We start from the raw sequence: 11,781 nt of genomic DNA on the forward strand, positions 1-11,781 counted from the left end.
TGATTGTTCTTGCAACCCATGAGCATGGAATATTTTCCAGGTTCTTTGTGTCTTCTGTAGTTTCTTTCATAAGTTGTCTATAGTTCTCAGCATACAGATCTTTTACCTCTTTGGTTAGGTTTAATGCTATGTATTTTATGGTTTGGTGCAGTGGTAAATGGGATCGATTCCTTGATATCTCTTTCTAATGCTTCATGATTGGTGTATAAACATGCAACCTATTTGGGTGCATTGATTTTTTATCCTGAAGCTTTGCTGAATGAATGTGTCAATTCTTGCAGGTTTTTGGTGGAGACTTTCAGGATTTCCACATAGAGTATCGTGTCATCTACAAACTGTGAAATTTTGTCCTCTTTGCCAAGTTGGATGCCTTTTACTTCATTTTGTTGTGTGGTGTCTAATGCTAGGACTTCCAACATCATATTAAACAACAGTGGTGAGAGTAGAAATCTCTTCGTGTTCCTGATCTCATGGGAAAAGCTCTCAGTGTTTCTCCATGGAGGAGGCTATTAGCTGTGGGCCTCCCGTTCATATGTGGCTTTTATGGTTTGAAGGTCTATTCCTCCTATCCGACTTTCTTGAGGGTTGTATTAAGAAAGGGTGCTGTATTTTGTCAAATGCTTTTTCTGCATCTATTGACAGGATCATATGGTTCTTATCCTTTCTTCTCTTCATGGGATGTGTCATGTTGATTGATTTGTGAATATTGAACCAGCCCTGCCGCCCAGGAATGAATTGCACTTGATCCTGGCGAATCATTCTCTTAATATACCATTGCATTATGTTTGCTAGTATCTTGTTGAGAAGAAGAAGAAGGATTTACTCTGCTTTATATGTCTGCTAGGATTCCCCTGGGAAGCCATCCTGCCCAGGACTCTTATTTGTTGGGAGATTTTTAATAACTGATTGAATGTCTTTACGGGTTATGGGTCTGTTCACGTTTTCTATTTCTTCCCATTTGGCTTTTGGTAGTGTGTTGGTGTCTAGGAATTTGTCCATGTCGTCCAGTTTGTCCAGGTTGTTAGCATATACTTTTTCATAGTATCCTTGGATTCTTGTTTTATTTCTGTGGTGTTGTTTTTGATCTCTCGTCTTTCATTTGTGATTTTATCTGTTTGGGCCTCTCTTTCTTTTTGAGAAGTGTGGCTAGGGTGTTATCAATTTTGTTTATTATTTAAAAAAAAACCCATCTCTTAGATTCATTGATGTGTGAAACCTTGTTTTTGGATTCCATAGGAATTATTTTTGCTCTACTCTTTATTGCTTCTCTTCTTCTGCTGATGTTGGACTTTCTTTGCTGCTTTGTTTCTAGTTCGTTTAGGAGTGAAGTTACTTTCTGTATTTGGGACCATCCTTGCTTCTGGAGATAGGCCTGGATTGCAATGTATTTTCCTTTAAGGACTGCCTTTCCTGCATCCCAAAGGGTTTGGATTGCGTGTTTTCATTTTCATTTGCTTCCTTATGTTTTTTAATTTCTTCCTTAATCGCCTGGTGGACCCATTCTTTCTTGAGTAGGAAGTTCTGTAACCTCCATGCATTTGGAGGTTTTCCAATTTTTGTTCTTGTGGTTGATTCCAAGTGTCTGAGCGTTGTGATCTGAAAATATGCATGGTATGATCTCAGTCCTTTTATATTTGTGGAGGGCTGTTTTGTGACCCAGGATGTGATCTATATTGGAGAATGTTCTGTGTGTAGTTAAGAAGAATGTGCATTCTACTGTTGTTGGATGAAAAGATCTCAATATATCGGTGTTGATATCCATATATATAAATGTATATATTAAGGCCAATATATATCTATGTATATCTGAATACATCTGATCCAATGGCACATTGGATCTGTTTTTCCTTACTGATTTTCTGCCTTGATGATCCACCTATTACCATGAGTGGGGTCTTAAAGTCGTCTACAATCATGGTATTTTATGTATACATTTATTCACATTTGTGATTAATCGATTCATATATGTGGGCCTTTCACTTTGGGGACATAACCATTTGCAATTGTTAGCTCCTCTTGATGGATAGACCCTTTAATTATGATCCAATGCCCTTCTGAATCTGTTACTACAGTCTTTGGTTTAAAATCTAGTCTGTTTGATGGAAGTATGGTGACTCTAGCTTTCTTTTGACTTCCAGTAGCATGATAGGTGGCTCTTCATACCTTCACTTTGAATCTGGAAGTGTCCTGGCATCTAAAATCAGTGTCTTGTTGACAGCATATAGATGGATCTTGTTCTTTGGTTTTGTATTGTGTTTTATCCATTCTGATTCCCGGTGTCTTTTGATTGGGGCATTGAGTCCATTCACATTCAGAGTGATTAAAGATATGGATTTAGTGTCATTGTGTTATCTGAAGGTTTCATGCTTTTGGTGAGGCCTCTGGTCCTTTGTAGTCTCTGCTAATTTCCACTCACAGAGTTGCTCCTTAGGATCTCCTGGAGGGCTGGCTTAGTGGTCATGAACTCCATTAGGTTTTGTTTGTCTTGGAAAGCTTTTCTGTCACTTTCTATTCTAAATGACAGCCTTGCTGGGGAAAGGATTCTTCCTTGCAAATGTTCCCAATTAGCACATTGACCGTTTCCTACCCCTCCCTTCTGCCCTGCCAAGTTTCTTTGGACAGGTCTGCTGCTACACTTATGTGTCTTCCCTTGTCGATTAAGACCCGTTTGTCCCTAGCTGCTTTCAGAATTCTCTCTTTTTGTATTTTTCCAGTTTCGCTTTGACATGTCATGGTGTTGACCTGCTTTTGTTGATTTGGATGGGAATTCGCTGTGCTGCCAGGACTTGGATGCCTGTTTCCTTCCCCAAATGAGGGAAGTTCTCAGCTATCTTTTTATCTTTTCCTATAACTGGAACCTCACAATAGATGCCTTTTTGTCTTCCCACACATTCTAAGATCGGACAGATTAATTTTTGTATTTTGTGTTTATTTGAAACAGAATTTTTCTCATTTGATATTGAAATCCCCAAAGGATTAAAAGTTGGATGTGAAAAAATTAGACCCCTTTGGTAAAATTGGTCATAACCTTGGGGTAGAGGCCCCTGTTCCTTCTGTGACAAAACAGCCTGATGCCAGAGAAGACATGGTTGTTGCCCCTTTGGTGAAAACATAAAGAAGGAAATGCAGAAAGCTGGACAGTGACACCACATAGGGGAAAAGGGTTACTCACAACCCAACTCCAGAGAAACGTTTCCCAGGCCTCTCTTCCCAAAATACTCCAAAGTCCATGTGTTCCTGGGATGAAGAGCAAACACATGCAGGTCCAAAGGGAGGCGACCTCCATGGGGAGCAGTTGTCAGAGATGTGGGAGGTTCCTGGAAGGAATTCAGGCAAATTTAACCCTAGGGAGCAATGCTGATCACCCTCAGATGGAGGTTTATGGTATGGGAAGCAGGAGGTCCGTTGACAACATAAGGAAACCAAGCCCCAGGAGATCCACACTGAGAAGTCCTGACCTGAAGGGGAGGAGCTGTCCAGTACCAGGAGAGTTCATGGAGCCCAACTCATCTGGTATCAAGAGAGACCACAGAGCCCCGGTGGTCCCGTACTGGGAGAGCCTACAGAGCCCAGGGTCCTCCCTTTCCCAGCCACCATGTCTGGTCCCAGGCTGATGGCTCAGCTCTGCTCCCCTGAGTTCAGAGGGGCCTCATGGCAGGAGAGTGGGGTGCTCCAGGAGGTGGGATCTGAATTCCAGAATGCTGAGATACAGGCCTGATGTTAGCACAAATGAAAGTCAAGGGTACTGGGATGCTCACCTAGCTTGTTTTACTAGTGAACCCAGGCTGTGCTATTAGCCTTAGTTTCCACATCTGTGACTGGAGGAGATAACTTGGCCTTCTTGATGGGTTGTCTGTTGGATTCTCTGAGAGATGAGGTGGAATCATTGCCTGGTGCCTACAAGACATAAAGAGCCACCTGGCAGATTGCCACATGCTGCTCTAGGGCAGGGCACTCCTGGAAGACCCTGCTCAGGTCTCTGTCTGGTTCCCACCTCTGGGAACATTCAGCATTGTCTGAGGAAATGGAGATGATCCCGGATGTCAGCAGGTGCTACACGAAGGAAGGCCAGCCATGGGAGGAGAGCAGGACACACCCTGTGCCACTTTAGAGGGCCCAGGCTGTTACACCCTCTGACCTCAGCCCAAAAAAATTCCCCTGCTGTGTGGACTTGACCTCCGTCATTCACTTCTTCACTCCCTCTCCCAGACAGTTCCTCAGTCACTCACTTCTTCCTCATTCTGCAGGTGATCTCTGGTCCTTGCCATGTGTCCAGCACACTGACTCCATCCATGAGCATGACCTCAAGGGATCACCACATGAGGCATCTTCCTTTGCAGAGTCTGTGCCTTCCTGCGCTCTGCCTCCTTTGACGAGGCTCAAGTCTGCTGTGTGACCGTGTCCCCCTGACCAGCTCTGTCCCCAGGGCTTGAGGTCCTCAGGATATCTGTGCTCCCATGCTGCCAGAAGAGGATGTGCCTGTGACTGTAGTGAATGACCAAATCCTCTTGCAGAGTTCAGGGTCACAGATGCGACTCTTCTGCAGGGGCATGTGGACTCTGGGGGCATGAGGTGTCATCAGCAGGACTGCAGTGGATTGCCAGCTTCAGTTTCCCAAATCCAGGACCAAGACCCTAACAACACCTGCCACACACCCTTGTGCTGTCCAAGTGACAGTCCTGTGTCCCTGCTTGTAGCCTGCTCTCTTTGCATTTGATCATGTTCTGTCCGACTTAGGGAGGTGGGGTCCTTCTTCTGTGTGATAAGATTATAAACAAAGAATAGGGAGCATCCTGCCCTTGTGCAGACTTGGATTCTCAATGTTTCTCTTGTCTAGAAACAGGGTGGATGCAGAACTGAATAAAAGAGTGGCTACTGTCAGGAAGGAGAAAAGAGCCCTGAGTAAGGGTCCTTGCTCTGTATTTTTAGCATCAAAAGGCTTACCAACATGATGTATGTATGTATAGAAAGAATAAAAGGGTGATTATTAACCTATGTGTGTGAGAGAAAGGAGCTTTTTATGTTATGTGGTGTTAGGGTTTGGGTCAATATAAAAAAAAAAATCCTGGCATCCAGCAGATGGCTGTTTATGGCAGGCATGAGACACATTGTCTGTTTATCTTAATTTGCCTATGGATAAGACAGAGAATGCTACCTCAGAGTTAAGAAGGCAGGTTTCTGTTGCTAGTTAGCTCTGCTCCAGGTGATTTCACCCTGTTGAGGCTGTCTTTATCCCTCTTTACCTGTTATACCTATTCTGGAGCTTCCATCTTCTGAAAGCTTTCTGCCTTTGTACTATGCTGGGGGTGCTTTCGCCCTGTTTACGTAATCTTGGATGCTTTCACTCTGTCTCTTCATATTCCTGTGTCTTTGTTCTATGCTGGGGGTGCTTTCACCCTGCTTACCTCTTCTGGATGCTTTCATCCTGCGACTTCCTATTCCTCTGTCTTTTTCCATGCCAAGGGCACTTTTGCCCTGCTTACCTAAACTTGGATGCTTTCATCCTTAGCCTTGTTAACCCATTGGTACAAGCTCAGGGATTCCTATACTCAATTCCCACAGTCCCACCTTTCTGTTTTTATCTTGGTTTTCTCTAGTTTTTTGTTCACAGACCGTCATGACAAGTTCCTGGTCCTTCTTTTGTTTTGGGGTGGCTTGGCGCTTGACTCTGCAAAGATATAAAAAGAGACACGGTATAAGTATTCTGCTTCCCAGAGTTATCCAGAATTTGACATGTGTGCTGGCTGTGAGAAAAGATTTAAGTCATGCCACATGGCCCACGAAATCAGGCCATTCATTTCTAATTTGGTCGTCTGTATATTGTAGCTGTTGGCTCAATGTCACAACCAAATTCCCTATAACGTTAGAGGCATAGAAAGGAAAAAAAAACACTGTAAAGGTGTGTCTGGAAAGCATCCCGGGCTTGGGAGTGACTATAAGGAATGACAGTTATGCAAATATGCTGGTAGTTAGGGTCCCGGGGCAGTTTAGAGTGGAGGAACAAGGCCTTTTTCCAATAAATTCCACTGCAGCTTCAAATCTTCAAGGCAGACCAAAGCTTGTCCATCAATAGAAATTTGGTTTATTAATTTTTTGGTAGTATTGACCACAAATTTAACGAGGACATGGGCTTTTTGATGCAGGCCAATTCCAGTGACAGTGGCAGAGGGGATAATGTTTACTGCTGCTAAGGTGCCCATGATTAAATGGCCAACAAATCATTTTTGCGTTAAAGCTGAATACCAGTGTTGAACAAGCTTGGAAAGTGAGACTCGTCCTGATGGATACATATAGGGCTCAGAGCTATTAACAGAAACCCAGACTGAGACACACTAAGAACTAATAAAGAGGAGAAATTTAATTGGTAGAAGTTATATTTATTTACTCAAGACATAAACCCACCCATGGTGGTAGAAATGTTATACTTATTTTCTATTGGTTGGGTTTATAAAGTGGAGGTAATAAAGAGAATGTAGGGAGAAGGAATGCAAATAGTGGCCCATGCAAATTGGTCAGGGAGTCCCATGTTTTGTTAATATGTGTATTTATATAAATTTCATCGTGGCTAACACTATGAGTCAAGAATGGAAGACCTAGGTCTCAAAGATTAACAACCATTTTACATTTTCCTTTATGAGTAGAAATATAGGGCCAGACCAACCTCTGTCTTTCCAAAAAAAAATATTATTCTTACTAGATTGGTCGAAGGATATGGTCTTATTCGAATATTTTGTTTCAAGGTGGCCTCTGGGACCCCAGTCAATTAAAGTCCATGTGGCCTAGCGAATATTATGCTGTCTCTCCGTACCTGGTTGTCCAAGGAATATTATTCCAGCAGTGGTATGAATACTTGAGACTAGAGCAAGCTAGAAGATTAGGAGTGTGAGATAAGTTTGTTTTTGAGGTATATCAAAATTTGTGGCTGAGAAAAATTTTAAATTGTCTGGCCTTGTAGAGGTTTTGAGCTGTACATGTAAATGCCAGTTGATTCTTCATTTGAGACCAGCACATAAGTTACTAAGTTTAGTAACACACCTAAGGAGGTTCTGAAGTAAGCCACCATTGTGGTCTGGTCATATAAAGCCAATGCTCTTGTTCAGCTTGGAAGGGTGGGTTAAGATTGGCTCCTCCCATGTTCTCCATGTCATTATTGCTAATAGGTATATCCCCATCTAGGAGTGTTAAGCTTGTCACATATAGGTGTGTTATGTAGATGAGCATAATCTAAATATTGAGCTTGGCCTGGACAAATGAAGGCAAGGAGAAGAATCAGGGTTACCTGTATCGAATTCCTGTCCGTGATTGAGATCATGGCTATCAGATGCATTTCAGAAGTATATGCAATACCATTGTGTTGTAAGAGGATGCTTGCCTGGTTAGACAGACATTTGTGGCTTCCCAATGTTATATCAGGGACAAAGACTTGCATTTGCGAAGTGGCTTCAGGGTGAAGAGTCAATGAAGAGGGTTCTTCCAAAAAGGGGGGCGTGGTTGCCCATTGAGACTCATTCTCTGGAAGTCCTGGTCATTTGGAAGATATCATGGTGGTCTCCACCATGCCATGTTACAGCTTTACCAACTGAGAGGGAACCCACAGAAGTCCAAGGAAGAACACAGTCCTAAAAGAACACAAGCATATCCTCACCCCAGGTGGAAGTTTAGTGGGCCCAGTCTGTGTGGGCCCCCCTCCAGGGGTTTTGTATAGCACCATAGGATGAGAAGGTTTCTCTGATTTTGAAGAATGTGGCATAGCTGTGGTTAGTCCTTGAGGATTAAGACGTTAAAAGTTAAGAATAATCACAGCACAAAAAGGAGCTGAGGTTGTTATGCAGACAGCCAAGGTATCCCCCCCTATTTTGACATATATTTGAGCTTATTATGTGCTCATTTTACAATTGCTTCACCTTATAGATTAAAAAGGAATGCATAATTCTGACCAAGACTTAAGTAAACAACTCAAAAGGGCATGCTATTCTGTTTTTTTAACCCTATTTGTTAAGATTGTGTTAGTTAATTAATTAATTAATTAATTTATATCTTTAACAAAAATGTTTTTATTTTCATATTTATTTTTACATATCTCTTACTCTTTTATACACAGAATAACTTTCTTTATTTACATTAGCCTAATTACATTTAGCAGAATTTTAAAGCTTAGAGACCTTAGTCTCTAGTGAAAACTTAGTAGTAACATTTGTGAACTCTGCTATATCAGAAATTTTGTAGGTGGCAGACTTATGAAGCACAAATTATATTTTTAATAGATTTTAGTGAGCTTAGGTTTTTTTTTCCATAGAAACCCATAGCACAAATCTATATTTACTAAGCAATGCTTCAGCATTCTATTTGTTGTGGAAGAGACCTCAATATCCAATGGATTTAACTTAATTTATCATTTAAATAAAAACTAAAGTGTAAGGATACCAAAGTCCCGGAAGGGCATTTAAACAATTACCCATGAAAAGTAGAGATAGACAAAGTTAACGGTTCCTTTAAGTTATCCTTTTGCTAACAAATTGGAACACAGATAGCATGAGCTAATTTGACCTTCAGTAAACCTTAGTAGAATGAATGAATATTTATTATTCAATTCTGATCATTTAAAAGAAATGAGCCCTGGGTGTTGTCTGCAAATCAATTTGTCAATCAATTATATTAAAATAAATAAAATGCATGTCTATCCTAATTTTATTTCATTTGTGTCCTCTTAAAAGTTTACCATTGTCACTTTTTTCCTGTGGAAGCAGTGAGGAAATCTGAAGTGAGTGGTGAAAGTCTAAGGGGGATATTTTTTGCTCTTTGACAATGTGGAGGTAGTAGGTAATGCTGCTTGAGACACTGAAGAGCCAGATATGCAGACCTCACCCCAGGTGGTGCAGAAATTGTAGGAGGGGGAAAGGAAGGCAGAAAAACTGAGGTGCCACCAAGTAGCCTGGAGGCAGACAAAGGCACAGAGGGTAGAGAGAGTTCTCATGGTCCCAAAGCCTGTCAGCTCAGATAGATGAGCTGGTACAGATTTTTGTTTTGTTTTGTTTATTTGGTTTTGCACTAGTGGATTAGGCAGACCATGTCAGGCCAGAGAAGACAGGGACATTCGCCAAAGCAAAAGGAGTTTCAGCGGCTGCTAGTGAATATTCCTTAAAGTCTCCATCCGGAGGTACACTAATCAGAGACAATTGGCTCTATTCATTATAGTCATTGCCCCAGGAAATGAATGAGAGAGAAGCTCCTACATAAAGTTAGATATTGGGAGAAACGGGGAGAGACAGAGTCCCCTTCAATAGGGATGGCCTGTGTAGAATATGACACACTATTTTAGTGCATTGTTGTTTGACAATTATTCAAAGCTGGGCTAGCTGCCTTAGTTGGGAATAGTGTCCTGGGCCATAAAATTGTTCAAAAGACACCAGGATAGCAGCATCAAAGTTATGCATGACATGAGTCACACAAGCATATAAAACTCTTGGGCATACACAGCATGGACGGCTGGGGTCAAAATGATTTTCATAAGAGAGCCCCCATCACAGTCAGACATGGAATAAGTGCCACAAATAGTTCCTAAACTGATGATTTTAGAAGGGCTGTGGAGACCATTCAACTGAACTGATTTCTGCAATTCTTTTACTATTTGGGAGAGCAGGACTTCATGGACATATTGCCCATTTTGCCTGACAGTGTGAAATGGCTGGAAGTCACCGGCCTTATGGGCATCCTTAATGTACTTTTGCATTGGGGTGAGGACTTTATCAGCACTAGTCGTTGAGGTTTCTGGACGCTCAATATCTTCTAACCCTTTTGAGTCGGGGGAGGAGTATCTTTTGGCTGTAAAGGCACCAAAGGCACAGGCTGACTATAAAAGCTTAGTTTATTCCCCTCTCTTTTGGGTATTTCTACATCTTCATATACATCGTCTGAATTCAAGGGGAGAAGGGCAGAATGGACAAGGGACTCAGTGAGGATTACCTCGGGGTTGGGGCATTAGCCTCCTCAGAATGTTGAGCTTTTAATGTTTTCTGTACTCATTCCCAGATATCCAGATCATAAGTTCCTTGTTTGGGGAACCAAGTGCATTGTTGCTTGTTAATCATTTATAACTTAAGGAGTGCTCTCTGATTGAGTATATTGGTGAACCTATCCCAATGATTGTAAAATATGAATGTTATTATTTCTGCTCTGGGGATAGGAAGTCTCCCATAAAAATTCTCCCAAAAGTCCCATGGCAGAAAATCCTAATATAGTTTCACTTTTCTCTGCCCTCGTCAGGGATTGAGGTCTGATGCAATTTTTGTAGAGATCTTTAGTCATTCTGCAGAGTTCTGCTGTTCTTGAGTTGTGTCAGCTTCTGGCCCTGTTCACTTCTAATCACGTTGACTTCTAGTCACATCAGGGTCACCATCTGTCACAGACTTTGAGTCTGGAGTTCTCTCTTGTCCTAAATTTTCCCTCCTCATTTTTCTTTCTTTCTTTTTTTACTTTCTTTATTTATTATGAATAGAGAGAGAGAAGGAGTGGGGGTGGGGCAGAGAGAGAGGCAGATAGAGGACCCTACGTGGGCTCTGTGCTGACAGCAGAGAGCCCAATGCAAGGCTCAAACCTATAAACCACGAGATCATGATCTGAGTTGAAGTCAAATGCCCAATGCAATGAGCGCCCCAGGCAACCCTAAGTTTTCTCTCAGTAAATAATCAACATTACTTTAGGATACAATTACTTCTTTGTTTCCTCAAGAAAAAGTACATCTTCTTTTCTTTTACTGAAAGCAAAGGTTGTGTCCTGGTGATGAAATGACAATTCAACACTTCAGGATATTTTGTTGGTGTGGCCAAGATTATTTACATTAATAACTCCTTTTTTCTGGAAAACTCAATGGAAGCCACAGGCACAAAATCAGTGATTTGCAGAGACAACAGTGGGAAAGGAAAGCAGGAACAAAAAATCAAGCTAATTCTGACTCAGCAACAAGCCACCTGCTCCCTCTGCCCACTGTGCCTGCACCATAACCCCAGATGACGTGTTTGCTATTCAAGGTGTCAGGAGAAAGGGACTGGGTTTTCATTTAGTAGTTAATTCTGGGGACCTCAGTCCAAGGACACCTTGTGCCTTGTGCCAGCAGTGCACGGTTGAGTGTGAGGAAGAGACAGGCTTAAAGCTAAGGTCCTAAATTTGTGATGCTCCTCCATGATCCTTCTCCTCATGCGTGCTTGGCCGTGGTGGGATTACGGTTCTGAAAGCTCAGAACTGTTAGAGCCCTGAGGAAGCCATGGGTTCCCTGGAGCCCTGGTCATGGCCAAATATCTTTCATCCTGAGGATGGAGTCTCCATGATGGTGGACAGGTCGAGAGCTGTCACCACACCCCATCTCCAAATCCTATTTCCTGAGATTTCCTTTGGCCCCTTCACTGACTGCACTGAGGGCAAGGAGTCCAGGTCCTGGTGCTGATGCTGCCTGTGCTGTAAATTCCATAAGGACCGTTCTGGGTGTGTTAGGGGGTGCTGTAGGTGGAGGAGTGATGAGGGGCAAAGGACAAACCTGGTTCTAGGCGTGTGAGCCTCTTATTTTGGCTCAGTGCTGCCACAACCCCTTTCTTCTAGAAGAGGACAGCAGGAGCCAGAGGCTCCAGTGCAGATCTTAGTATGTGAGCAGGCTGCCCCGCCCCAGAAACCCCTCACTTACAGCTGCACAGTTGCCTGGTCTCAGCCCCACTGAGGCTGCAGAGCCACAAGGCATCCAAGACGTTTCTTAAATGATCACTTGGTTGAAGAGATGTAGGAGCAGATATG

General features: G+C 42.5%; 1 long non-coding RNA gene across 1 annotated transcript; it reads right to left on the minus strand.

The window, feature by feature from the left end:
* Nucleotides 1–2,908: 2,908 nt before the first annotated feature.
* On the minus strand, nucleotides 2,909–4,150 carry LOC125916766 (uncharacterized). The gene is made up of 2 exons (XR_007456029.1): nucleotides 3,759–4,150; nucleotides 2,909–3,317 (listed from the first exon to the last, which is right to left on the minus strand). It is a non-coding gene; the product is annotated as an uncharacterized LOC125916766 (long non-coding RNA).
* Between the last annotated feature and the right edge of the window lie 7,631 nt (nucleotides 4,151–11,781).

Source organism: Panthera uncia, unplaced genomic scaffold (genome assembly GCF_023721935.1).
Source record: "Panthera uncia isolate 11264 unplaced genomic scaffold, Puncia_PCG_1.0 HiC_scaffold_1112, whole genome shotgun sequence".
Classification (NCBI taxonomy): Eukaryota; Metazoa; Chordata; class Mammalia; order Carnivora; family Felidae; genus Panthera; species Panthera uncia.